This window comes from Vicugna pacos, chromosome 28 (genome assembly GCF_048564905.1).
Source record: "Vicugna pacos chromosome 28, VicPac4, whole genome shotgun sequence".
Taxonomy (NCBI): domain Eukaryota; kingdom Metazoa; phylum Chordata; class Mammalia; order Artiodactyla; family Camelidae; genus Vicugna; species Vicugna pacos.
The window spans coordinates 925,778-952,028 of NC_133014.1; the positions used below are offsets into that span (position 1 = coordinate 925,778).

At 61.1% G+C, this 26,251-nt stretch overlaps 2 long non-coding RNA genes across 2 annotated transcripts; both read right to left on the reverse strand.

Moving 5' to 3' along the window:
- Positions 1–4,880: 4,880 nt before the first annotated feature.
- On the reverse strand, positions 4,881–16,374 carry LOC140690098 (uncharacterized). Its single transcript, XR_012065275.1, has 3 exons — positions 16,097–16,374; positions 5,410–5,529; positions 4,881–4,977 (listed from the first exon to the last, which is right to left on the reverse strand). It is a non-coding gene; the product is annotated as an uncharacterized lncRNA (long non-coding RNA).
- Positions 16,375–19,301: 2,927 nt separating this feature from the next.
- On the reverse strand, positions 19,302–25,022 carry LOC140690095 (uncharacterized). Its single transcript, XR_012065272.1, has 3 exons — positions 24,745–25,022; positions 19,831–19,950; positions 19,302–19,398 (listed from the first exon to the last, which is right to left on the reverse strand). It is a non-coding gene; the product is annotated as an uncharacterized lncRNA (long non-coding RNA).
- Positions 25,023–26,251: the final 1,229 nt, after the last annotated feature.

Consider the following 26,251-nt stretch of genomic DNA (forward strand, 5'->3'; position numbering starts at 1 on the left):
CTGAACACTGCTAGGCCTGCACAGCCCTAACCTGTACATTCCTGGGCCTGCACACCCCTGTCTCTGCACACTCCAGAGTCTGCACACGCCTGGGGGTGCTCACTGCTTGGCCTGCACACTCCTGGGCCTGCACATTCGAGGGCCTGTCCTCTCCAGGGCCTGCACTCTCCTGGGACTGCACACACCTGGGCCTGCATGCTCCTGGACCTGCGCACACCTGGGCCTGCACGAACCTGGGCTTCTACACTCCTGGGCCTGCACACTCCTGTACATGCTCACTCCTGGGACTGTATAATCCTGGGCAAGCACAGTCTTGACCTACACACCCCTGGCCCTGCCCTATCCCGGGCCAGCCCCCACTTCGGCCGACCCTCTCATGGACCAGCACACTCCTGGCGCTGCACACTCCAGGGCCTGCTCGCATCTGTCCCTACACACTCCTTCGTCTGCAAACTCCTGGGCCTGCTCCCTCCTGTACCTACACACTCCTGGGCCTGCACATTCCAGGGCATGCCCTCTCCTGGGCCTGCACACTCCAAGGACTGCACACACCTGGGCCTGCTCACTCCTGTGACCGCATACTCCTCGGCCTACAAACTCCTTGTCCTGCACACTCCTTGGCCTGCCCCATTTGGCCCTGCCCTCTCCTGTGATGGCCCTCACCTTTCCTGCACTCTCCGGGGCCTGAACACTACTGGCCCTGCACACTCCTGGGCCTGCACACTTCTGTCCCTGCACACTCCTAGGCCTGCCCTCTCCTGGGCCCGCACAATGCCTCGTCTGCACAGTCCTGGGCCTGCACACTCCTTGGCCTGCACACCAGCCCTCTGTGGGGCCCTTCCTTTGCTGAGTCTGTGCATGAGCTCCCTGTGATGCCAGCCCGCAGAGGTGACAGGTGCAGTAGGTGTTTGTGGTTCTAGAGACATGATGGCTTTCCTAGGAAGCCGGGTCCAGAATGATCCCCACTGCGCCGATGGGGGATTGGGGAGACCCTGAGAAGCAGGTGGCTTGTCCAGGGTGACAGCACTGCTGGCGGGGGAGCTGGGTCTGAAGCCAGCTGTGTCATCAGAGCTGTGACCCTGGCTGCATCCAGGCCTCCCCAGGGCTATAGGAGGGGCCGTGTTGGTGTCACTGGGTGGACATGGCATGGGGTGGGAAGTGAGCCATCAGCAGCCCAGAGAGGCCCTTGGGGAGCTTTGTGTAAGGAGGAAGCTTGGGGAAGGGGACCCCAGGAAGTGACCTCACTTCCCTGGCAACAGAGCCCAACAGAACTTGGGACCCAGGTCACCAGGCACCCGCTGTGTAGAGAAGGACACTTCTCAACCTACTTGGCTGGTGAACTCAGCTCAGCTCAGACATGTTTTGTTGCATCCCAAGATCCCGAGGTCGCGGCCCCCGGAAAGCCCGCAGCAACGGCCTTTGCCAACAGTGCCGACAGTGGGTCGGGTCTCACCCCAGGCGCCTCTGGCCTTTTGGCCAGAGGGACCGAAAGGTAACACAGGGAGGCCCAGGGCAGGCCCGCCCAGGCCAGGCCACCACTCAGACCCCACCCGGGTGGCCCCACAGCCCCTTCCTGACTGGTGGCGGTGGGGCAGTCATGTTGGGGGGGTCCTGCCTCAAGCAAGAGCAGGCTGAGGAAGGGTCAGAGGCCTGGGGGGCCGATCACGTCACCAACCTGGGTCCAAGCGGGCTGGCTGGGATGTGGAGAACCGGGGCAGGGCCCTGCTGCCCGAGGTGGCGCCCATGCCCTAGGGTGTGTCTCTTGCCTCCCGGGTGACTGAGATGACCAAGGTCCCAGTCTGATCAGGCAGCAGACGGTCGAGTGGGGCAGAAGCAGGAGTGGTCCTGGCCAGGCAGGGCTCTGAGACCTCCGGGCCGGGCCGGCTGCCGGTCACTGTCATTGCAGAGCCAGACACCGCAGGATCCGGGGAACCAGGACACTCATGCCAGCTCCCCAAGTGAGGGGCTGGTGTGCCACACTGTGGAAGGCCAGCACAGGCTCCGGAAGAGTCTGGGTATGAAGGGCTCCCCACCACCACGGCCTCCTGCCCAGACGTCGCCCAGGTCTCTCCCCAGGATCTTGCCCAGGGCTGAGGGGCAGCTCAGCACCCCCGGCTCTGACCTGGAGCACCGGGCCCACCACCCGGGGATTCAGGTAGAGGGCCAGGAGCCCCCCGAAGCACAGCCCAAAGGTGAGAAGGGCAGGGCCGGTGCGGGTGTGTAGGTGAGGGAGGGCGGAGGGCTGGGCCACACAGGGAGGCATTCCCAAAGTCTGCTGTTGGGACCAGAACAAAGACGGGCCTCAGACCACCTGTCTGGAAGAATTCAGTCACAGAACAAGTGCCTGTGGGCACTTGCTCGGTGGGAGCTGTCTGCAAAGCTCTGGGAAGATTTCTGTCCTTGAAAAGGCACGTGGAAAGGGAGCCACGTGGGTACCTTTTTCCAGGTTGTGCCTGAGCACAACCACTAGACTTAAAGCTCTCTCCACGTCCAACAGTTACAGGTCCAGAGCAGGCAGGGGCAGGGGAAGACGCCAGAGAACCAAAACAGGACCACCAGGGTCCAGCAGGAGACCGCGAACTCCCTCCAGCTGCTCCTGCTGAACATGAAGATCCTGCTGCTCCAACTGCATATGAAGAGCCTGCCATTCCTGCTGATCTAGCTGCTCCTGAAGAGCCCGCCATTCCTGCTGATCTAGCCGCTCCTGAAGAGCCCACGGCTCCTGAAGAGCCTGCCTCTCCTGAAGAGCCTACCTCTCCTGCTGATCTAGCCGCTCCTGAAGAGCCCACGGCTCCTGAAGAGCCTGCCATTCCTGAAGAGCCCGCCGCTCCTGAAGCGCCTGCCGTTCCTGCTGATCTAGACACTCCTGAAGAGCCCGCCATTCCTGCTGATCTAGCCGCTCCTGAAGAACCTGCCGTTCCTGCTGATCTAGCCGATCCTGAAGAGCCTGCCGCTCCTGAAGAGCCTGCCGCTCCTGCTGATCTTGCCACTCCTGAAGAGCCTGCAGCTCCTGCTGATCTTGCCACTCCTGAAGAGCCTGCAGCTCCTGCTGATCTTGCCACTCCTGAAGAGCCTGCTGCTCCTGCTGATCTTGCTGCTCCTGAGAAGCCTGTAGTTCCTGCACCTGCACCTGGGCCGCTGGGCAGTGGAGAACCATTTTAGGCATCATCACCCACTAGGGCTGTGCCCCTCTGCACCCTCCTACACCTTCTCCAAAATCCCACCATAAATCCCCTCCCCTACCCGAAGTTGACTTCCCTACCCCTGAATTTGCTTTTGTCTTGTTTTTCTTTAGTTTAGTTTATTTGTTTTACATCATTTATGGCATCCTATATTTTTCAATTTTCCACCTCCTTTAATAAAATACAGATTTTTTTCCCTTTTAAATTGTGCATTTCAGGAACATTAAGTGCATTCCCATGCTGTCCGACCATCACTATCATGTAGTTTTATGCTCTTTACGCTATTTATGCCTGTGAAGTACATCCCACCACGGCCTCAAACCCCTCCTCTGGACACTCCTGGGCATGCACACTCCTGGGCCTGCACACTCCTGGATCTGTACACTCCTGGGCCTTCCCTGGCATGGGCCTTCTCTGGCCCTGGCTTGCACACTACTGGGCCTGCACACTCCTGGATTGCACACTCATGGGCCTGCACACTCCAGGACATGCACAATCTTGAGCCTGAACACACCTGGACCTGTATACTCCTGATGTTGCACACTCCTGGGCCTGAACACTACTGGGCCTGCACACTGCTCGAACTGCACACTCATGGGTCTGCACACAACAGGACCTGCACAATCTTGGGCATTAACACACCTTGGCCTGTATACACCTGATTCTGTACACTCCAGGGCCTGAAAAATGCTGGGCCTCACAGCCCTGGGCATGCATACTCCTGGGTCTGCACACTCCAGGGTCTGTACCCTCCTGGGCCTGCCATGGCCTGGGCCTGCACATACCTGGGCCTGCACACTCCTGGGCCTGCACAATGTTGGGCCTGCACACACCTGGGCCTGTATACTCCTGGACCTGCACACTCCTGTGACTGATCCCTACTGTGTCAGCACACTCCTGGGCCTGTACACTCCTGGGCCTGCCCCCAATTCGGCCGGCCCTCTCCTGGACCTGCACACTCCTGGCCTGCACACTCCAGGGCCTGCGCTCTCCTAGGCCTGCACGCTTCTGGGTCTGCACCAACCTGGGCTTGCACACTCTTCTCTCTGCACACTCCTGGGCCTAAACAATCCTGGGCCTGCACACTCCTGGGCCTGCACACACCTGGGCCTGTACACTCCTGGGCCTACACACACACACAGGCCTGTACACTCCAGGCCAGCACAATCGTGTGCCTCCTCCCTCCTGTGTGTGCACACTACTGGGCCTGCACACTCCTGGATTGCACACTCATGGGCCTGCACACTCCAGGACTTGCACAATCTTGAGCCTGAACACACCTGGGCCTGTATACTCCTGATTTTGCACACTCCTGGGCCTGAACACTGCTGGGCCTGCACAGCCCTAGGCCTGTACAATTCTGGGCCTGCACACTCCTGTCTCTGCACACTCCGGAGTCTGTACACGCCTGGGCCTGCACACTTCTGGACCTGCACTCTACTTGGCCTGCACACTACTGGGCCTGCTCCCTCCTTTGCCTGCACACTCCTGGGCATGCACACTCCTGGGCCTGCACACTCCTGGGCCTGCCCTGTCCCTGGCACCAGCCTCCTTCACCCCAACGGTGCCACTCACACGGCTGCGGCGTCTAGCCAGGAGCCCCCAACCGAAACCCCTCCCGAGGGACCCCCTTGCCGGCCCGCAGGGAAGCAGCGGGGCTCCTCTTACCTGCGAGGCGGAGACGTAGTCCAGCTGCAGTCTGACGTCCAGCTGCCGGGCGTGCAGGGCCAGCTTGCATGAGGGCAGCAGGATGGCCGTGATCGGCTGGAAGCTGCCCCCGGAGCCACTACCGCCCCTTGGGGAAGAAGAGGAGGAAAATCCACGTCAGTGCCAAGAACACAGGACCCGTCCACAGAGGGCCCCTCAGGTGTGACAACCCCAGAGGCGCCCGCAGCCGACCTGGGCTGAGAGCCACTTTTCTCGCGGAAGCTCAAGGACCTATGCTGAGCCTCCCTCTCCCTCCCTAAAGAGGGAAAACCCAGAGGTTTTCTAACTTTGCACTCACTGTCCATGTATCAGCCATGTCTAGTTTACCTCTCCAGCAGGGCAGACCCCCTCCCTGCCTTCCCCACCCTCTGCAGGCGGCTCTCGGGGGCCGGAGGGGCGCCCTTCCTCCCTGAGGCCAGCCCTGCTGGGGCAGCAGGTGTAACAGAAAAGACCAAATCTGACTGCCTATTAGATCTGTTCTTTTTCCTTTAACCCTCTGCTGTTTTCCAGGCTGTCTTACCAGCTCTGCCCCTTTTGTAAAACAATGTTGCCTTCAGCCTGAAATTGACAGCAGAGCCTGTTCTCAAGGCTCTCAGCCTTCAGGATAAGAGCTCTTTTCCTCTCCTATACACACAACAAGCTGCAGAACAGAAAGTAACATTTGTTTTGTTAGAGGCTTTACAGGGGCCCCATGAGCTGACCCACAACTGCAAAAACAAAGAATTCCTGCACCAAGGACTTTGCACCAACCACCCACAACCCCTCTCCTTTCGAGTGTAAAAGGAGCCTGAAGTCTCACTCGGAGAAGGTGGCTCTCCAGGACATTAGCCTGCCATCTTCTCGGTCAGCTGCCTTTCCAAATAAACTCACTATTCTTTACCCCGACACCGCGTCTCCCGATTTCTTGGCCTGTCGTGCGACTTGCGGAATGAGTGTGGACTTGGAAACACAGGGAAGGAAAGCCAAGTCAGGACTCTCACCCTCTGCCTCTGCTCAGAATACCACCAAGGGGTTGCTGGGACAGTGGACGGAAAACTGAGGCTGCAACACGACCATGAGCACTGGGCCTGGGTGGGAGAGATGGCGGGTGCTGTCCGAAGCGCACCCGGCCTCCTTCCGAGTCACATCACACCCACGTCCCCAGACCCAGGGAGGCCTGGAGCCCCACACAGCAGAGCGCCTCCAAACCTGCAGATGCCCAGTGACCGGTCCACTGTGCACCCTCTGGCGCCCTCCTCCCCGCTCCTCCTCCTTCTGCCCCGCTGGCTCAGCCCTGGTCCCACCACATCCTCACCCAGGGCCAGCACTGCTGCAGGAACACCCTCGGCAGGCCGCCCAGCCTCACGCCCTCAGGTCCGCACACCTGGTTGGTGCAGCTCTGCCCCTTTCCAGCCCTCACCACCGGCTCTCCAACCGCCTGCTCTCCCGGCCTCCGCCCCCAGTCCTAGAGAGCGCCTCCTCTGGTCACGGCATCCTGCCCTCTAGGGTCGACAGGGCCTGCACATTCCTGGGCCTGCACACAACTGGGCCTGCACACTCTTGGACCTGCACACTCCTGGACCTACGCACACCGGGGCCTGCAGGAACCTGGGCCTGTACACTCCCGGGCCGGTTCCGTATTGAATCTGCACACTTCTGGGCCTGCACACTCATGGGCCTGCAAACTCCAGGACATGCACAATCTTGAGCCTGAACACACCTGGGCCTGTATATTCCTGATTTTGCCCAATCCTGGGCCTGAACACTGCTAGGCCTGCACAGCCCTAACCTGTACAGTCCTGGGCCTGCACACCCCTGTCTCTGCACACTCCGGAGTCTGCACACGCCTGGGGCTGCACACTCCTGGGCCTGTACACTCCTGGGCCTACACACTCCTGGGGGTGCTCACTGCTTGGCCTGCACACTCCTGGGCCTGCACATTCGAGGGCCTGTCCTCTCCAGGGCCTGCACACTCCTGGGACTGCAAAAACCTGGGCCTGCATGCTCTGGACCTGCGCACACCTGGGCCTGCACGAACCTGGGCCTGAACACTTCTGGCCCTGCACACTGCTGGGCCTACCTTCCCCTGGGCCCGCACAATCCCTCGTGTGCACACTACTTGGCCTGCACACTCCTGGGACTTCCCTCTAATGGGCCTGCCCCCAAGTCGCCCGGCCCTCTCCTGGACCTGCACACTCTTGGGCCTGCACACTGCTGGTCCTGCTCCCACTTGTGCCTGCACAATCCTGGGCCTACACACTCCAGGGCCTGCCCTCTGCTGGGCCCGCATACTCCTGGGACAGCAGACACCTGGGCCTACACAATCCTGGACCTACGCACACCTGGGACTGCATGAACCTTGGCTTGTACACTCCCAGGCCTTCTCCCACATATGCCCGTACACTCCTAGGCTTGTTCCCATCTGTGCCAGCACATTCCTGGGGCTGCACATGGCTTGGCCTGCACAGCCCTTGGCCTGTACAATCCTGGGCCTACACACTCCTGTCTCTGCACACGCCGGTGTCTGCACACACCTGGGTCTGCAACTCCTGGGCCTGCACACACCGGGTCCTGCCCTCTCCTGGGCCTGCACACACCTGGGACTGCACAGGCCTGGGCCTGCACTCCACTTGGCCTGCACACTGCTGGGCCTGCTCCCTCCTGTGACTGCATATTCCTAGGCAAGCACAGTCTTGGGCCTACACACATCTGGCCCTGCCCTATCCCAGGCCAGCCCACACCTCGGCCGACCCTCTCATGAACCTGCACACTCCTGGGCCTTCCCTCTCCTGGGCCTTCCCCCAATTCGGCCGGCCCTCTCCTGGACCTGTACACTCCTGGCCTGCACACTTCTAGGGCTTGCGCTCTCTTTGGCCTGCACACTCCTGGGTCTGCACCCACCTGGGCTTGCACACCCTTCTCTCTGCACACTCCTGGGCCTGCACACTCCTGGGCCTGCACATCCCACAGCCTGCACACACCTGGGCCTGTACACTCCTGGGCCTACACACACACACAGGCCTGTACACTCCTGGCCAGCACACTCGTGTGCCTCCTCCCTCCTGTGTGTGCACACTCCTGGGCCTGCACACTGCTAACCTTGAACACTCCTGCACCTGTTCCATCCTGTGATTGCACACTGCTGTGCCGACACACTCCCGGGCCTGTACAGTCCTGGGCCTAACCTGGCCTGGGCCTGCACCCTCCTTGTCCTGCGCACTCCTATGTCTGCACACTCCTGGGCCTGCACACTGCTGGGCCCGCACAATCCATCGTGTGCACACTCCAGGGCCTGCACACTCCTGGGCCTTCCCTCTCCTGGGCCTGCTCCCCATTTGGCCGGCCCTCTCCTGGGCCTGCGCACACCTGGGTCTGCACGAACCTGGGCCTGTACCCTACTGGGCCTGCACACTCTTGTACCTGCTCACACCTGTGACTGCATACTCCTCGGCCTACAAACTCCTGGTCCTGCACACTCCTTGGCCTGCCCCATTTGGCCCTGCCCTCTCCTGTGACGGCCCTCACCGGTCCTGCACACTCCTGGGCCTGAACTTGACTGGTCCTGCACACTCTTGGGCCTGCACACTTCTGGCCCTGCACACTCCTGGGCCTGCCTTCTCCTGGGCCCACACAATCCCTCGTCTGCACACTCCTGGGTCTGCACGCTTCTGGGCCTTCCCTCTCCTGGGCCTGCCCCAAATTCGGCCGGCCCTCTCCTGGACCTGTATATTCCTGGGCCTTCACACTACTGGGCCTGCTCCCACTTGTGCCTGCACACACCTGGGACTTCACATTCCTCGGCCTGCTCCCTCCTGTGCCTGCACAGTCCTGCGCATGCACACTCCTGGGCCTGCACACTCCTGGATCTGTACACTCCTGGGCCTTCCCTGGCAATGGCCTTCTCTGGCCTGGGATCGCACACTACTGGGCCCGCAAACTCCTGGATTGCACACTCATGGGCCTGCACACTCCACAGGCACAATCTTGAGCCTGAACACACTTGGGCCTGTTTACTCCTGATTTTGCACACTCCTGGGCCGGAACACTGCTGGGCCTGCACAGCCCTAGGCCTGTACATTCCTGGACCTGCACACCCCTGTCTCTGCACACTCCGGAGTCTGCACACGCCTGGGCCTGCACACTCCTGGGCCTGTACACTCCCGGGCCTCCACAAACACGGGCCTGTACACTCCTGGCCAGCACACCCGTGTGCCTCCTCCCTCCTGTGTGTGCACACTCCTGGGCCTGCACACTGCTGGCCTTGAACACTCCTGCACCTGTTCCCTCCTGAGATTGCACACTGCTGTGCCGACACACTCCCGGGCCTGTACACTCCTGGGCCTACCCTGGCCTGGGCCTGCACCCTCCTTGTCCTGCACACTCCTCTGTCTGCACACTCCTAGGCCTGAACACTTCTGGCCCTGCACACTGCTGGGCCTAACTTCTCCTGGGCCCACACATTCCCTCGTGTGCACACTCCTTGGCCTGCACACTCCTGGGACTTCCCCCTAATGGGCCTGCCCCCAATTCGCCCGACCCTCGCCTGGACCTGCACACTCTTGGGCCTGCATACTACTGGTCCTGCTCCCACTTGTGCCTGCACAATCCTGGGCCTACACACTCCAGGGCCTGCCCTCTGCTGGGCCCGCATACTCCTGGGACAGCAGACACATGGGCCTACACAACCCTGGACCTACGCACACCAGGGCCTGCGTCAACCTTGGCTTGTACACTCCCGGGCCTTCTACCACATATGCCTGTACACTCCTAGGCTTGTTCCCATCTCTGCCGGCACATTCCTGGGGCTGCACATGGCTTGGCCTGCACAGTCCTTTGCCTGTACAATCCTGGGCCTACACACTCCTGTCTCTGCACACTCCGGTGTCTGCACACACCTGGGCCTGCAACTCCTGGGCCTGCAGGCACCGGGGCCTGCCCTATCTGGGCCTGTACACACCTGGGACTACACATGCCTGGGCATGTACACTCATAGACCTGCAAACAACTGGGCCTGGAAACTGCTGGGATAGCACACACCTGGGCCTGTACACTGCTGGACCTGCAATGGTCTGGGCCTGCACCCTCCTTGGCCTGCACACTCCTCTGTCTGCACATTCTTGGGCCTGCATACTTCTTGCCCTGCACATTGCAGGGCCTGACTTATCCTGGGCCCTCACAATCCCTCGTGTGCACACCCATGGGCCTGCCCTCTCCTGGGCCTGCACAATCCTGGAACTGCATACACCTGGGCCTGCACACTCCTGGACCTGCGCACACATGGACCTGCCCTGTCCTGGGCCCGCACAATCCCTTGTGTGCACACTCCTGGGCTTGCACTCTCCTAGGCCTGTACACTCCTGGGCATGCACACCCCTGTCTGCACACTCCGGTGTCTGCAAACTCCAGGGCCTGCGCACACATGGGCCGGTACACTCCTGGGACAGCACACACCAGGGCCTACACACTCCTGGACCTGTGCACACCTGGGCCGGCATTAACCTGGGCTTGTACAATCCTGGGCTTGCTCCCATCTATGCCTGCCTAACCCTAGGCCTGTTCCCACATGTCCCGGCACACTCCTGGGGCGGAACGCTGGAAGGCCTGCACAGCCCTGGGCATATACACTCCTGGGCCTGCACACTCCTGTCTCTGCACACACCGGTGTCTTCACACACCTGGGCCTGCACACTCCTGGACCTGCGCACACCTGGGCCTGCATGATCCTGGGCATGTACACACCTGGGCCTGCACACTCTTTTACCTGCTCCCTCCTGTGACTGCATACTCCTGGGCCTGCAAACTTCAGGTCCTGCACAATCCTGGCACTGCCCAATTTGTCCCTGCCCTCTGCTGTGATGGCCCTCACCTGTCCTGCACACTCCTGGGCCTTAACACTACTGGCCCTGCACACTCTTGGGCATGCACACTTCTGGCCCTGCACACTCCTGGGCCTGCCTTCTCCTGGGCCTGCCCGCAACTCGGCCGGCCCTCCCCTGGACCCACATACTCTTGGGCCTGCACACTACTGGGACTGCTCCCACTTGTGCCTGCACACACCTGGGTCTGCTCACTACTCGGTCTGCTCCCTCCTGTGACTGCATACTGCTGGGCAAGCACAGTCTTCGGCATACACACCCCTGGCCCTGCCGTATCCCAGGCCAGCGCCCCCTCGTCCGACACTCTCACAAGCCTGCACACTCCTGGGACTGCACAATACAGGGCCTGTACGCATCTATCCCTACACACTCCTAGGCCTGCAAACTCCTGGGTATCCTCCCTCCTGTACCTACACACTCCTGGGCCTGCACAATCCAGGGCCTGCAGACTCCTGGGACTGCACACACCAGGGCCTGCACTCTCCTGGACCTCTGCACAACAGGGCCTGCACGAACATCGGCCTATTAACTCCTGGGCTTGCACACTCTGTACCTACACACTCCTGGGCCTGCACATTCCAGGGCATGCCCTCTCCTGGGCCTGCACACTCCAAGGACTGCACACACCTGAGCCTGCTCACTCCTGTGACTGCATACTCCTCGGCCTACAAACTCCTGGTCCTGCACACCCCTTGGCCTGCCCCATTTGGCCCTGCCCTCTCCTGTGATGGCCCTCACCTTTCCTGCACACTCCAGGGCCTGAACACTACTGGCCCTGCACACTCCAGGGCCTGCCTTCACCTGGGCCCACACAATCCCTCATCTGCACACCCCTGGCCTGCACTCTTCTGGGCCTTCCCTCTCCTGGGCCTGCCCCCAATTCGGCCAGCCCTCTCCTGGACCTGTACATTCTTGGGCCGTCACACTCCTTATTCGGCTTCCTCCTGTGCCTGCACACTCCTGGGCATGCACAATCCTGGGCCTGCACACTCCTGGATCTGTACACTCCTGGGCCTTCCCTGGCATGGGCCTTCTCTGGCCTGGGCTTGCACACTACTGGGCCCACACACTCATGGATTGCACAGTCATGGGCTTGCACACTCCAGGACATGCACAACCTTGAGCCTGAACACACCTGGGCCTGTGTACTCCTGATTTTGCACACTCCTGGGCCTGAACACTGCTGGGCCTGCACAGCCCTAGGCCTGTACAAACCTGGGCCTGCACACTCCTGTCTCTGCACACTCCGGAGTCTGCACACGCCTGGGCCTGCACACTCCTGGGCCTGTGCACTCATGGGCCTGCACCCTCCTTGGCCTGCACAATGCTTTGTCTGCACACTCCTGGGCCTGCAAACTTCAGGACCTGCACACTCCTGGGACAGCAGACACCTGGGCCTTCACACTCCTGGACCTGCGCACACTTGGGCCTGCATGAACCTGGGCTTGTACACTCCTGGGTCTGCTCCTATGTATGCCTGCACACTCCTAGCCCTGTTCCCACCTGTGCCGGCACACTCCTGGGCCTGCACACACCTGTCTCTGCACACTCCAGTGTCTTCACACTCCTGGGCCTGCACACTCGTGTGCCGTCACACTTCTGGGACAAAACACTTGTGCGCCTACACACTCCTGGCCCTGCACACTCCTGAGACTGGACACTCCTGGTCCTGTCCTGGCCTGGGCCTGGACACTAATGGCCATGCACACTCCTGTACCTGCGCAAACCTGGGCCTTCACGAACCTAGGACTGTACACTCCTGGGCCTGCAAAGTTCAGTACCTGCTCACTCCTTAACCTGCTCTCTCCTGTGACTACATACCCCTGGGCCTGCAATCTCCTAGTCCTGCACGCTCCTGGGCCTTTACACTACAGGCCCTGCACACTGTTGGGCCTGCACACTTCTGGCCCTGCACACTCCTGGGCCTGCCCTCTCCTGGGCCCGAACAATCCCTCATGTGCACACCCCTGGGCCTGCACACTCCTGCGCCTTCCCTCTCCTGGGCCTGCCCCCAATTCGGCCGGCCCTCTCCTGGACCTGCACACTCTTGGGCCTGCACACTACTGGGCCTGCTCCCACTTGTGCTTGCACACACCTGGGACTGCAGACTCCTCGGCCTGCTTCCTCCTGTGCCTACACACTCCTGGGCCTGCCCTGGCCTGGGCCTGCACACTCCTGGAACTGCACCATCCTGGGCCTGCACACTCCTCTGTCTCCACAATCCTGGGACTGCACACTCCTGGGTCTGTATATCCCAGAGCCTGCATACACCTGGGCTGTACACTCCTGTGCCAGTACACTAGTGTGCCTGCTCCCTCCAGTGTCTGCACATTCCTGGGCCTGCACAGTCCTGGGTATGCACACCCTTTAGCCTGCACACTCCTGGGCCTGTTCCATATTGTGTCTGCACACTCCTGGGTCTGCACGCTCCTGGACCTGTGCACACCTGGGTCTGCACGAACCTGGGCTTCTACCCTACTGGGCCTGCACACTCTTGTACCTGTTCACTCCTGTGACTGCATACTCCTCGGCCTACAAACTCCTGGTCCTGCACACTCCTTGGCCTGCCCCATTTGGCCCTGCCCTCTCCTGTGACGGCCCTCACAGGTCCTACACACTCCTGGGCCTGAACATGACTGGCCCTGCACACTCTTGGGCCTGCACACTTCTGCCCTGCACACTCCTGGGCCTGCCTTCTCCTGGGCCCACACAATCCCTCGTCTGCACACTCCTAGACCTGCACGCTTCTGGGCCTTCCCTCTCCTGGGCCTGCCCCCAATTCGGCCGGCCCTCTCCTGGACCTGTTCATTCCTGGGCCTTCACAATACTGGGCCTGCTCACACTTGTGCCTGCACACACCTGGGACTGCACCCTCCTCGGCCTGCTCCCTCCTGTGCCTGCACAGTCCTGCGCATGCACACTCCTGGGCCAGCACAATCCTGGATCTGTACACTCCTGGGCCTTCCCTGGCATGGGCCTTCTCTGGCCTGGGCTTGCACACTACTGGACCCGCACACTCCTTGATTGCACACTCATGGGCCTGCACACTCCAGGACAGGCACAATCTTGAGCCTGAACACACCTGGGCCTGTATACTCCTGATTCTGCACACTCCTGGGCCTGAACACTGCTGGGACTCACAGCCCTGGGCATGCATACTCCTGGGCCTGCACACTCCAGGGTCTGTACCCTCTTAGGCCTGCCCTGGCCTGGGCCTGCACCCTCCTTGGCCTGCACACTCCTCTGTCTGCACACTCCTGGGCCTGCACAAGGTTGGGCCTGCACACACCTGGGCCTGTATACTCCTGGATCTGCACACTCCTGTGACTGATCCCTCCTGTGTCTGCACACTCCTGGGCCTGCACACTGCTGGGCCTGCCCTCTCCTGGGCCCGCACAATCCCTCGAGTGCACACTCAGGGCCTGCACACTCATGGGCCTGCACACCCCTGGATATGTACACTCCTGGGCCTTCCCTGGCATGGGCCTTCTCTGGCCCTGGCTTGCACACTACTGGGCCCGCACACTCCTGGATTGCACACTCATGGGCCTGCACACTCCAGGACATGCACAATCTTCAGCCTGAACACACCTGGGCCTGTATACTCCTGATTTTGCACACTCCTGGGCCTGAACACTGCTAGGCCTGCACAGCCCTAACCTGTACATTCCTGGGCCTGCACACCCCTGTGTCTGCACACTCCGGAGTCTGCACACGCCTGGGGCTGCACACTCCTGGGCCTGTACACTCCTGGGCCTACACACTCCTGGGGGTGCTCACTGCTTGGCCTGCACACTCCTGGGCCTGCACATTCGAGGGCCTGTCCTCTCCAGGGCCTGCACTCTCCTGGGACTGCACACACCTGGGCCTGCATGCTCCTGGACCTGCGCACACCTGGGCCTGCACGAACCTGGGCTTCTACACTCCTGGGCCTGCACACTCCTGTACATGCTCACTCCTGGGACTGTATAATCCTGGGCAAGCACAGTCTTGACCTACACACCCCTGGCCCTGCCCTATCCCGGGCCAGCCCCCACTTCGGCCGACCCTCTCATGGACCAGCACACTCCTGGCGCTGCACACTCCAGGGCCTGCTCGCATCTGTCCCTACACACTCCTTCGTCTGCAAACTCCTGGGCCTGCTCCCTCCTGTACCTACACACTCCTGGGCCTGCACATTCCAGGGCATGCCCTCTCCTGGGCCTGCACACTCCAAGGACTGCACACACCTGGGCCTGCTCACTCCTGTGACCGCATACTCCTCGGCCTACAAACTCCTTGTCCTGCACACTCCTTGGCCTGCCCCATTTGGCCCTGCCCTCTCCTGTGATGGCCCTCACCTTTCCTGCACTCTCCGGGGCCTGAACACTACTGGCCCTGCACACTCCTGGGCCTGCACACTTCTGTCCCTGCACACTCCTAGGCCTGCCCTCTCCTGGGCCCACACAATGCCTCGTCTGCACAGTCCTGGGCCTGCACACTCCTTGGCCTGCACACCAGCCCTCTGTGGGGCCCTTCCTTTGCTGAGTCTGTGCATGAGCTCCCTGTGATGCCAGCCCGCAGAGGTGACAGGTGCAGTAGGTGTTTGTGGTTCTAGAGACATGATGGCTTTCCTAGGAAGCCGGGTCCAGAATGATCCCCACTGCGCCGATGGGGGATTGGGGAGACCCTGAGAAGCAGGTGGCTTGTCCAGGGTGACAGCACTGCTGGCGGGGGAGCTGGGTCTGAAGCCAGCTGTGTCATCAGAGCTGTGACCCTGGCTGCATCCAGGCCTCCCCAGGGCTATAGGAGGGGCCGTGTTGGTGTCACTGGGTGGACATGGCATGGGGTGGGAAGTGAGCCATCAGCAGCCCAGAGAGGCCCTTGGGGAGCTTTGTGTAAGGAGGAAGCTTGGGGAAGGGGACCCCAGGAAGTGACCTCACTTCCCTGGCAACAGAGCCCAACAGAACTTGGGACCCAGGTCACCAGGCACCCGCTGTGTAGAGAAGGACACTTCTCAACCTACTTGGCTGGTGAACTCAGCTCAGCTCAGACATGTTTTGTTGCATCCCAAGATCCCGAGGTCGCGGCCCCCGGAAAGCCCGCAGCAACGGCCTTTGCCAACAGTGCCGACAGTGGGTCGGGTCTCACCCCAGGCGCCTCTGGCCTTTTGGCCAGAGGGACCGAAAGGTAACACAGGGAGGCCCAGGGCAGGCCCGCCCAGGCCAGGCCACCACTCAGACCCCACCCGGGTGGCCCCACAGCCCCTTCCTGACTGGTGGCGGTGGGGCAGTCATGTTGGGGGGGTCCTGCCTCAAGCAAGAGCAGGCTGAGGAAGGGTCAGAGGCCTGGGGGGCCGATCACGTCACCAACCTGGGTCCAAGCGGGCTGGCTGGGATGTGGAGAACCGGGGCAGGGCCCTGCTGCCCGAGGTGGCGCCCATGCCCTAGGGTGTGTCTCTTGCCTCCCGGGTGACTGAGATGACCAAGGTCCCAGTCTGATCAGGCAGCAGACGGTCGAGTGGGGCAGAAGCAGGAGTGGTCCTGGCCAGGCAGGGCTCTGAGACCTCCGGGCCGGGCCGGCTGCCGGTCACTGTCATTGCAGAGCCAGACACCGCAGGATCCGGGGAACCAGGACACTCATGCCAGCTCCCCAAGTGAGGGGCTGGTGTGCCACACTGTGGAAGGCCAGCACAGGCTCCGGAAGAGTCTGGGTATGAAGGGCTCCCCACCACCACGGCCTCCTGCCCAGACGTCGCCCAGGTCTCTCCCCAGGATCTTGCCCAGGGCTGAGGGGCAGCTCAGCACCCCCGGCTCTGACCTGGAGCACCGGGCCCACCACCCGGGGATTCAGGTAGAGGGCCAAGAGCCCCCCGAAGCACAGCCCAAAGGTGAGAAGGGCAGGGCCGGTGCGGGTGTGTAGGTGAGGGAGGGCGGAGGGCTGGGCCACACAGGGAGGCATTCCCAAAGTCTGCTGTTGGGACCAGAACAAAGACGGGCCTCAGACCACCTGTCTGGAAGAATTCAGTCACAGAACAAGTGCCTGTGGGCACTTGCTCGGTGGGAGCTGTCTGCAAAGCTCTGGGAAGATTTCTGTCCTTGAAAAGGCACGTGGAAAGGGAGCCACGTGGGTACCTTTTTCCAGGTTGTGCCTGAGCACAACCACTAGACTTAAAGCTCTCTCCACGTCCAACAGTTACAGGTCCAGAGCAGGCAGGGGCAGGGGAAGACGCCAGAGAACCAAAACAGGACCACCAGGGTCCAGCAGGAGACCGCGAACTCCCTCCAGCTGCTCCTGCTGAACATGAAGATCCTGCTGCTCCAACTGCATATGAAGAGCCTGCCATTCCTGCTGATCTAGCTGCTCCTGAAGAGCCCGCCATTCCTGCTGATCTAGCCGCTCCTGAAGAGCCCACGGCTCCTGAAGAGCCTGCCTCTCCTGAAGAGCCTACCTCTCCTGCTGATCTAGCCGCTCCTGAAGAGCCCACGGCTCCTGAAGAGCCTGCCATTCCTGAAGAGCCCGCCGCTCCTGAAGCGCCTGCCGTTCCTGCTGATCTAGACACTCCTGAAGAGCCCGCCATTCCTGCTGATCTAGCCGCTCCTGAAGAACCTGCCGTTCCTGCTGATCTAGCCGATCCTGAAGAGCCTGCCGCTCCTGAAGAGCCTGCCGCTCCTGCTGATCTTGCCACTCCTGAAGAGCCTGCTGCTCCTGCTGATCTAGACACTCCTGAAGAGCCTGCAGCTCCTGCTGATCTTGCCACTCCTGAAGAGCCTGCTGCTCCTGCTGATCTTGCTGCTCCTGAGAAGCCTGTAGTTCCTGCACCTGCACCTGGGCCGCTGGGCAGTGGAGAACCATTTTAGGCATCATCACCCACTAGGGCTGTGCCCCTCTGCACCCTCCTACACCTTCTCCAAAATCCCACCATAAATCCCCTCCCCTACCCGAAGTTGACTTCCCTACCCCTGAATTTGCTTTTGTCTTGTTTTTCTTTAGTTTAGTTTATTTGTTTTACATCATTTATGGCATCCTATATTTTTCAATTTTCCACCTCCTTTAATAAAATACAGATTTTTTTCCCTTTTAAATTGTGCATTTCAGGAACATTAAGTGCATTCCCATGCTGTCCGACCATCACTATCATGTAGTTTTATGCTCTTTACGCTATTTATGCCTGTGAAGTACATCCCACCACGGCCTCAAACCCCTCCTCTGGACACTCCTGGGCATGCACACTCCTGGGCCTGCACACTCCTGGATCTGTACACTCCTGGGCCTTCCCTGGCATGGGCCTTCTCTGGCCCTGGCTTGCACACTACTGGGCCTGCACACTCCTGGATTGCACACTCATGGGCCTGCACACTCCAGGACATGCACAATCTTGAGCCTGAACACACCTGGACCTGTATACTCCTGATGTTGCACACTCCTGGGCCTGAACACTACTGGGCCTGCACACTGCTCGAACTGCACACTCATGGGTCTGCACACAACAGGACCTGCACAATCTTGGGCATTAACACACCTTGGCCTGTATACACCTGATTCTGTACACTCCAGGGCCTGAAAAATGCTGGGCCTCACAGCCCTGGGCATGCATACTCCTGGGTCTGCACACTCCAGGGTCTGTACCCTCCTGGGCCTGCCATGGCCTGGGCCTGCACATACCTGGGCCTGCACACTCCTGGGCCTGCACAATGTTGGGCCTGCACACACCTGGGCCTGTATACTCCTGGACCTGCACACTCCTGTGACTGATCCCTACTGTGTCAGCACACTCCTGGGCCTGTACACTCCTGGGCCTGCCCCCAATTCGGCCGGCCCTCTCCTGGACCTGCACACTCCTGGCCTGCACACTCCAGGGCCTGCGCTCTCCTAGGCCTGCACGCTTCTGGGTCTGCACCAACCTGGGCTTGCACACTCTTCTCTCTGCACACTCCTGGGCCTAAACAATCCTGGGCCTGCACACTCCTGGACCTGCACACACCTGGGCCTGTACACTCCTGGGCCTACACACACACACAGGCCTGTACACTCCAGGCCAGCACAATCGTGTGCCTCCTCCCTCCTGTGTGTGCACACTACTGGGCCTGCACACTCCTGGATTGCACACTCATGGGCCTGCACACTCCAGGACTTGCACAATCTTGAGCCTGAACACACCTGGGCCTGTATACTCCTGATTTTGCACACTCCTGGGCCTGAACACTGCTGGGCCTGCACAGCCCTAGGCCTGTACAATTCTGGGCCTGCACACTCCTGTCTCTGCACACTCCGGAGTCTGTACACGCCTGGGCCTGCACACTTCTGGACCTGCACTCTACTTGGCCTGCACACTACTGGGCCTGCTCCCTCCTTTGCCTGCACACTCCTGGGCATGCACACTCCTGGGCCTGCACACTCCTGGGCCTGCCCTGTCCCTGGCACCAGCCTCCTTCACCCCAACGGTGCCACTCACACGGCTGCGGCGTCTAGCCAGGAGCCCCCAACCGAAACCCCTCCCGAGGGACCCCCTTGCCGGCCCGCAGGGAAGCAGCGGGGCTCCTCTTACCTGCGAGGCGGAGACGTAGTCCAGCTGCAGTCTGACGTCCAGCTGCCGGGCGTGCAGGGCCAGCTTGCATGAGGGCAGCAGGATGGCCGTGATCGGCTGGAAGCTGCCCCCGGAGCCACTACCGCCCCTTGGGGAAGAAGAGGAGGAAAATCCACGTCAGTGCCAAGAACACAGGACCCGTCCACAGAGGGCCCCTCAGGTGTGACAACCCCAGAGGCGCCCGCAGCCGACCTGGGCTGAGAGCCACTTTTCTCGCGGAAGCTCAAGGACCTATGCTGAGCCTCCCTCTCCCTCCCTAAAGAGGGAAAACCCAGAGGTTTTCTAACTTTGCACTCACTGTCCATGTATCAGCCATGTCTAGTTTACCTCTCCAGCAGGGCAGACCCCCTCCCTGCCTTCCCCACCCTCTGCAGGCGGCTCTCGGGGGCCGGAGGGGCGCCCTTCCTCCCTGAGGCCAGCCCTGCTGGGGCAGCAGGTGTAACAGAAAAGACCAAATCTGACTGCCTATTAGATCTGTTCTTTTTCCTTTAACCCTCTGCTGTTTTCCAGGCTGTCTTACCAGCTCTGCCCCTTTTGTAAAACAATGTTGCCTTCAGCCTGAAATTGACAGCAGAGCCTGTTCTCAAGGCTCTCAGCCTTCAGGATAAGAGCTCTTTTCCTCTCCTATACACACAACAAGCTGCAGAACAGAAAGTAACATTTGTTTTGTTAGAGGCTTTACAGGGGCCCCATGAGCTGACCCACAACTGCAAAAACAAAGAATTCCTGCACCAAGGACTTTGCACCAACCACCCACAACCCCTCTCCTTTCGAGTGTAAAAGGAGCCTGAAGTCTCACTCGGAGAAGGTGGCTCTCCAGGACATTAGCCTGCCATCTTCTCGGTCAGCTGCCTTTCCAAATAAACTCACTATTCTTTACCCCGACACCGCGTCTCCCGATTTCTTGGCCTGTCGTGCGACTTGCGGAATGAGTGTGGACTTGGAAACACAGGGAAGGAAAGCCAAGTCAGGACTCTCACCCTCTGCCTCTGCTCAGAATACCACCAAGGGGTTGCTGGGACAGTGGACGGAAAACTGAGGCTGCAACACGACCATGAGCACCGGGCCTGGGTGGGAGAGATGGCGGGTGCTGTCCGAAGCGCACCCGGCCTCCTTCCGAGTCACATCACACCCACGTCCCCAGACCCAGGGAGGCCTGGAGCCCCACACAGCAGAGCGCCTCCAAACCTGCAGATGCCCAGTGACCGGTCCACTGTGCACCCTCTGGCGCCCTCCTCCCCGCTCCTCCTCCTTCTGCTCCGCTGGCTCAGCCCTGGTCCCACCACATCCTCACCCAGGGCCAGCACTGCTGCAGGAACACCCTCGGCAGGCCGCCCAGCCTCACGCCCTCAGGTCCGCACACCTGGTTGGTGCAGCTCTGCCCCTTTCCAGCCCTCACCACCGGCTCTCCAACCGCCTGCTCTCCCGGCCTCCGCCCCCAGTCCTAGAGAGCGCCTTCTCTGGTCACGGCATCCTGCCCTCTAGGGTCGACAGGGCCTGCACATTCCTGGGCCTGCACACAACTGGGCCTGCACACTCTTGGACCTGCACACTCCTGGATCTACGCACACCGGGGCCTGCAGGAACCTGGGCCTGTACACTCCCGGGCCGGTTCCGTATTGAATCTGCACACTTCTGTGCCTGCACACTCATGGGCCTGCAAACTCCAGGACATGCACAATCTTGAGCCTGAACACACCTGGGCCTGTATATTCCTGATTTTGCCCAATCCTGGGCCTGAACACTGCTAGGCCTGCACAGCCCTAACCTGTACAGTCCTGGGCCTGCACACCCCTGTCTCTGCACACTCCGGAGTCTGCACACGCCTGGGGCTGCACACTCCTGGGCCTGTACACTCCTGGGCCTACACACTCCTGGGGGTGCTCACTGCTTGGCCTGCACACTCCTGGGCCTGCACATTCGAGGGCCTGTCCTCTCCAGGGCCTGCACACTCCTGGGACTGCAAAAACCTGGGCCTGCATGCTCTGGACCTGCGCATACCTGGGCCTGCACGAACCTGGGCCTGAACACTTCTGGCCCTGCACACTGCTGGGCCTACCTTCCCCTGGGCCCGCACAATCCCTCGTGTGCACACTACTTGGCCTGCACACTCCTGCGCCTTCCCTCTCCTGGGCCTGCCCCCAATTCGGCCGGCCCTCTCCTGGACCTGCACACTCTTGGGCCTGCACACTACTGGGCCTGCTCCCACTTGTGCTTGCACACACCTGGGACTGCAGACTCCTCGGCCTGCTTCCTCCTGTGCCTACACACTCCTGGGCCTGCCCTGGCCTGGGCCTGCACACTCCTGGAACTGCACCATCCTGGGCCTGCACACTCCTCTGTCTCCACAATCCTGGGACTGCACACTCCTGAGTCTGTATATCCCAGAGCCTGCATACACCTGGGCTGTACACTCCTGTGCCAGTACACTAGTGTGCCTGCTCCCTCCAGTGTCTGCACATTCCTGGGCCTGCACAGTCCTGGGTATGCACACCCTTTAGCCTGCACACTCCTGGGCCTGTTCCATATTGTGTCTGCACACTCCTGGGTCTGCACGCTCCTGGACCTGTGCACACCTGGGTCTGCACGAACCTGGGCTTCTACCCTACTGGGCCTGCACACTCTTGTACCTGTTCACTCCTGTGACTGCATACTCCTCGGCCTAAAAACTCCTGGTCCTGCACACTCCTTGGCCTGCCCCATTTGGCCCTGCCCTCTCCTGTGACGGCCCTCACAGGTCCTACACACTCCTGGGCCTGAACATGACTGGCCCTGCACACTCTTGGGCCTGCACACTTCTGCCCTGCACACTCCTGGGCCTGCCTTCTCCTGGGCCCACACAATCCCTCGTCTGCACACTCCTAGACCTGCACGCTTCTGGGCCTTCCCTCTCCTGGGCCTGCCCCCAATTCGGCCGGCCCTCTCCTGGACCTGTTCATTCCTGGGCCTTCACAATACTGGGCCTGCTCACACTTGTGCCTGCACACACCTGGGACTGCACCCTCCTCGGCCTGCTCCCTCCTGTGCCTGCACAGTCCTGCGCATGCACACTCCTGGGCCAGCACAATCCTGGATCTGTACACTCCTGGGCCTTCCCTGGCATGGGCCTTCTCTGGCCTGGGCTTGCACACTACTGGACCCGCACACTCCTTGATTGCACACTCATGGGCCTGCACACTCCAGGACAGGCACAATCTTGAGCCTGAACACACCTGGGCCTGTATACTCCTGATTCTGCACACTCCTGGGCCTGAACACTGCTGGGACTCACAGCCCTGGGCATGCATACTCCTGGGCCTGCACACTCCAGGGTCTGTACCCTCTTAGGCCTGCCCTGGCCTGGGCCTGCACCCTCCTTGGCCTGCACACTCCTCTGTCTGCACACTCCTGGGCCTGCACAAGGTTGGGCCTGCACACACCTGGGCCTGTATACTCCTGGATCTGCACACTCCTGTGACTGATCCCTCCTGTGTCTGCACACTCCTGGGCCTGCACACTGCTGGGCCTGCCCTCTCCTGGGCCCGCACAATCCCTCGAGTGCACACTCAGGGCCTGCACACTCATGGGCCTGCACACCCCTGGATATGTACACTCCTGGGCCTTCCCTGGCATGGGCCTTCTCTGGCCCTGGCTTGCACACTACTGGGCCCGCACACTCCTGGATTGCACACTCATGGGCCTGCACACTCCAGGACATGCACAATCTTCAGCCTGAACACACCTGGGCCTGTATACTCCTGATTTTGCACACTCCTGGGCCTGAACACTGCTAGGCCTGCACAGCCCTAACCTGTACATTCCTGGGCCTGCACACCCCTGTCTCTGCACACTCCAGAGTCTGCACACGCCTGGGGGTGCTCACTGCTTGGCCTGCACACTCCTGGGCCTGCACATTCGAGGGCCTGTCCTCTCCAGGGCCTGCACTCTCCTGGGACTGCACACACCTGGGCCTGCATGCTCCTGGACCTGCGCACACCTGGGCCTGCACGAACCTGGGCTTCTACACTCCTGGGCCTGCACACTCCTGTACATGCTCACTCCTGGGACTGTATAATCCTGGGCAAGCACAGTCTTGACCTACACACCCCTGGCCCTGCCCTATCCCGGGCCAGCCCCCACTTCGGCCGACCCTCTCATGGACCAGCACACTCCTGGCGCTGCACACTCCAGGGCCTGCTCGCATCTGTCCCTACACACTCCTTCGTCTGCAAACTCCTGGGCCTGCTCCCTCCTGTACCTACACACTCCTGGGCCTGCACATTCCAGGGCATGCCCTCTCCTGGGCCTGCACACTCCAAGGACTGCACACACCTGGGCCTGCTCACTCCTGTGACCGCATACTCCTCGGCCTACAAACTCCTTGTCCTGCACACTCCTTGGCCTGCCCCATTTGGCCCTGCCCTCTCCTGTGATGGCCCTCACCTTTCCTGCACTCTCCGGGGCCTGAACACTACTGGCCCTGCACACTCCTGGGCCTGCACACTTCTGTCCCTGCACACTCCTAGGCCTGCCCTCTCCTGGGCCCACACAATGCCTCGTCTGCACAGTCCTGGGCCTGCACACTCCTTGGCCTGCACACCAGCCCTCTGTGGGGCCCTTCCTTTGCTGAGTCTGTGCATGAGCTCCCTGTGATGCCAGCCCGCAGAGGTGACAGGTGCAGTAGGTGTTTGTGGTTCTAGAGACATGATGGCTTTCCTAGGAAGCCGGGTCCAGAATGATCCCCACTGCGCCGATGGGGGATTGGGGAGACCCTGAGAAGCAGGTGGCTTGTCCAGGGTGACAGCACTGCTGGCGGGGGAGCTGGGTCTGAAGCCAGCTGTGTCATCAGAGCTGTGACCCTGGCTGCATCCAGGCCTCCCCAGGGCTATAGGAGGGGCCGTGTTGGTGTCACTGGGTGGACATGGCATGGGGTGGGAAGTGAGCCATCAGCAGCCCAGAGAGGCCCTTGGGGAGCTTTGTGTAAGGAGGAAGCTTGGGGAAGGGGACCCCAGGAAGTGACCTCACTTCCCTGGCAACAGAGCCCAACAGAACTTGGGACCCAGGTCACCAGGCACCCGCTGTGTAGAGAAGGACACTTCTCAACCTACTTGGCTGGTGAACTCAGCTCAGCTCAGACATGTTTTGTTGCATCCCAAGATCCCGAGGTCGCGGCCCCCGGAAAGCCCGCAGCAACGGCCTTTGCCAACAGTGCCGACAGTGGGTCGGGTCTCACCCCAGGCGCCTCTGGCCTTTTGGCCAGAGGGACCGAAAGGTAACACAGGGAGGCCCAGGGCAGGCCCGCCCAGGCCAGGCCACCACTCAGACCCCACCCGGGTGGCCCCACAGCCCCTTCCTGACTGGTGGCGGTGGGGCAGTCATGTTGGGGGGGTCCTGCCTCAAGCAAGAGCAGGCTGAGGAAGGGTCAGAGGCCTGGGGGGCCGATCACGTCACCAACCTGGGTCCAAGCGGGCTGGCTGGGATGTGGAGAACCGGGGCAGGGCCCTGCTGCCCGAGGTGGCGCCCATGCCCTAGGGTGTGTCTCTTGCCTCCCGGGTGACTGAGATGACCAAGGTCCCAGTCTGATCAGGCAGCAGACGGTCGAGTGGGGCAGAAGCAGGAGTGGTCCTGGCCAGGCAGGGCTCTGAGACCTCCGGGCCGGGCCGGCTGCCGGTCACTGTCATTGCAGAGCCAGACACCGCAGGATCCGGGGAACCAGGACACTCATGCCAGCTCCCCAAGTGAGGGGCTGGTGTGCCACACTGTGGAAGGCCAGCACAGGCTCCGGAAGAGTCTGGGTATGAAGGGCTCCCCACCACCACGGCCTCCTGCCCAGACGTCGCCCAGGTCTCTCCCCAGGATCTTGCCCAGGGCTGAGGGGCAGCTCAGCACCCCCGGCTCTGACCTGGAGCACCGGGCCCACCACCCGGGGATTCAGGTAGAGGGCCAGGAGCCCCCCGAAGCACAGCCCAAAGGTGAGAAGGGCAGGGCCGGTGCGGGTGTGTAGGTGAGGGAGGGCGGAGGGCTGGGCCACACAGGGAGGCATTCCCAAAGTCTGCTGTTGGGACCAGAACAAAGACGGGCCTCAGACCACCTGTCTGGAAGAATTCAGTCACAGAACAAGTGCCTGTGGGCACTTGCTCGGTGGGAGCTGTCTGCAAAGCTCTGGGAAGATTTCTGTCCTTGAAAAGGCACGTGGAAAGGGAGCCACGTGGGTACCTTTTTCCAGGTTGTGCCTGAGCACAACCACTAGACTTAAAGCTCTCTCCACGTCCAACAGTTACAGGTCCAGAGCAGGCAGGGGCAGGGGAAGACGCCAGAGAACCAAAACAGGACCACCAGGGTCCAGCAGGAGACCGTGAACTCCCTCCAGCTGCTCCTGCTGAACATGAAGATCCTGCTGCTCCAACTGCATATGAAGAGCCTGCCATTCCTGCTGATCTAGCTGCTCCTGAAGAGCCCGCCATTCCTGCTGATCTAGCCGCTCCTGAAGAGCCCACGGCTCCTGAAGAGCCTGCCTCTCCTGAAGAGCCTACCTCTCCTGCTGATCTAGCCGCTCCTGAAGAGCCCACGGCTCCTGAAGAGCCTGCCATTCCTGAAGAGCCCGCCGCTCCTGAAGCGCCTGCCGTTCCTGCTGATCTAGACACTCCTGAAGAGCCCGCCATTCCTGCTGATCTAGCCGCTCCTGAAGAACCTGCCGTTCCTGCTGATCTAGCCGATCCTGAAGAGCCTGCCGCTCCTGAAGAGCCTGCCGCTCCTGCTGATCTTGCCACTCCTGAAGAGCCTGCAGCTCCTGCTGATCTTGCCACTCCTGAAGAGCCTGCAGCTCCTGCTGATCTTGCCACTCCTGAAGAGCCTGCTGCTCCTGCTGATCTTGCTGCTCCTGAGAAGCCTGTAGTTCCTGCACCTGCACCTGGGCCGCTGGGCAGTGGAGAACCATTTTAGGCATCATCACCCACTAGGGC